The following is a 2,500-nucleotide window of genomic DNA, read 5'->3' as shown; positions in this document are numbered from 1 at the left end:
TCTTGGAGGGTCATGTCTTAAATCCCATCACCCTGGAGCTGAAGGTCTTTTGTTTTGTAGATAGGCTGCAGAGGTGGTATTCAGCAGGTTCTGGCCAGTTCTGGAGAACCGATAGCGGAAATGTTGAGTAGTTTGGAGAACTGGTAAATGCCACCTCTGACTGGCCCCGCCCCCATCTATTCTCTGCCTCCTGAGTCCCAGCTAATCAGGAGGAAATGGGAATTTTGCAGTATCCTTCCCTGGAGTGGGGTGGGAATGGAGATTTTACAGTATCCTTCCCCTGCCACGCCCACCAAGCCACGTCCACAGCAGTTGTAGTAAAAAATGTTGAATCCCATAGGCTGGCCCAGTCCTTCTCTTTTTTTTTCTTTTTAAAATTTTATTGTTTTAATTAGACAGAAAACACACACACACAAAACACTCTTCAATACATCTTCCAGCAAGCATGTCGATTGGTTACAATTAAATTCCGTGCATTACTACAATCATTCTTTATATTTCATTCAAATTGAATTGTACATTTTAAATCAAAAATCTTTATACCGTCAATATACCAACATTCTCCTTTAACTGTATTTGTTTGAGAGTACTTTTATCTAGAATCGTTCATATTTATATTATCCAACGAATAAACATTTTAAAACCAACAACAATCTGTAAGAGCTACCACATTCTACTTATTTATCGCCTAGGATTCTTATTTCTTTCCTCCATTCACCTATACCATTTATCCCATATCTGATAGAATTCTGATTCTTCTTTTCCTGGATTTCTTTAGTTAGTTTGTCCATTTCAGCACAGTCCATCACCTTTCTTATTATTTCATCTTCACTTGGAGTTAGCTTGTTTTTCCATTTCTGGGCATAGGCAATCCTTGCCGCCATTATTATATGCAGTATTAAATACTGGGTTTCTTTTTTGTATTTTGCAGGCAGTAATCCTAATAAGAGGATTTCCGGTTTCCATTCTATTTTAACTCCCATTATTGCCTCCAGCCAATTTTTGATCTTTTTCCAAAACTTTTTCGCCTCCTCACAGGTCCACCATAAGTGGTAATACGTTCCGTGTATCGATTCACTTTTCCAACATTTTGGGGATGTATTTGACGATATTTTAGCTAACCTTGTTGGTGCCAGGTGCCATCTATAAAACATTTTATACTGGTTTTCCTTATATGCGACTGAGAGTGTCATTTTTAAGTTTGTTCCCCAAAATTTTTCCCATTTGTCTAATTCAATATTGTGTCCAAAGTTCTGTGCCCATTTTATCATTTGTTCTTTCACAATTTCCTCTTCCATTTTATATTTCAGGAGAAATTTATATATTCTCCCTATCATTTTTCTATCTGGGCTTTGAATGATTTTATCCAATTCGTGTGATTCTGTTTCAATGTCATATAATTTGGTATCATTATTGTATTTAGTTTTGATTTGCAGGTAGGTTAACCAGTCTACTTTCATGTTCTGTTCTGCCAATTCCTCAATTGTTTTTAAGTTTCCCTGTCTATCAATTAAGTCTCTATATCTTAGCATTTTGTTCCAATCTATAAAATTTGGGTGAGTTGTCCTTTCTGTCAGTGATAGCCAATTCGGGATTTTCACGTAATGGATTTTTTTTTATTTTGAGCCATTTTTGCAATAACTCTCTTCTAATTAAATGTTTTTGAAAGTATTTGTGCGTTTTATTTTTATCATCCCATAGGAAAGTGTGCCAGCCTGCTTGCAAATCATGGCCTTCCAGGGTCAAAATTCTTTTATTCTTTAGCTCTATCCAATCCTTCACCCATGTTATTGATACTGCCAATGTGTATAAATCCCAATTTGGTAATGCTAAACCTCCCCTCTCTTTGCTGTCTTGCAATGACTTTAGTTTGATCCTCGCTTTTCGTCCCTGCCAAATAAACCTAGTGGTTATGTTATTTAATTCTTGAAAGAATTTTTTACCTGGGTTAATAGGTGCGGCTTGCAATAGGAATAAGATTCTTGGTAAAATATTCATTTTGATTGTCGCTATGCGTCCCATGAGTGATAGTTGAATATTTTGAATATTTTTCCAATTTTCTAAGTCTTTCTTTATTTGTATCACTAATTTGTTATAGTTATCATCTTTAATTGTGGAACATTTTGCCGACACCCAGATCCCCACTTTCACTTTCTTAGCTATTTGCATATTGGTTATTATTTCCAGTTCCTCTTTTTGTTTTTTGGTCCTGTTTTTGGTTATCATTTTTGTTTTGTTTTTATTGATCTTTAATCCTGCCACTTCGCCATATTCTTCTAATTTTTGAATTAATTTCTGACTGGAATCTAATGGGTCCTCTAGTACAAATACTAAGTCATCGGCATAGGCTTGGCCCAGTCCTTCTCAATAGGCACCAAATATCTGCTGAAGCTCTGACTTTCTGTCTCCCTTAAGATTTCCCTTTCTCTTTTAGGTGGAAATATAATATTCTGCCTTTTTAATATTTCCTAAAACATTTCATTCTTCTAGGAGGGAGGTG

The sequence above is a fragment of the Natrix helvetica genome (genome assembly GCF_964273705.1).
Source record: "Natrix helvetica genome assembly, chromosome: 2".
NCBI classification, from domain to species: Eukaryota; Metazoa; Chordata; class Lepidosauria; order Squamata; family Natricidae; genus Natrix; species Natrix helvetica.
This window is presented reverse-complemented; position numbering follows the sequence as displayed.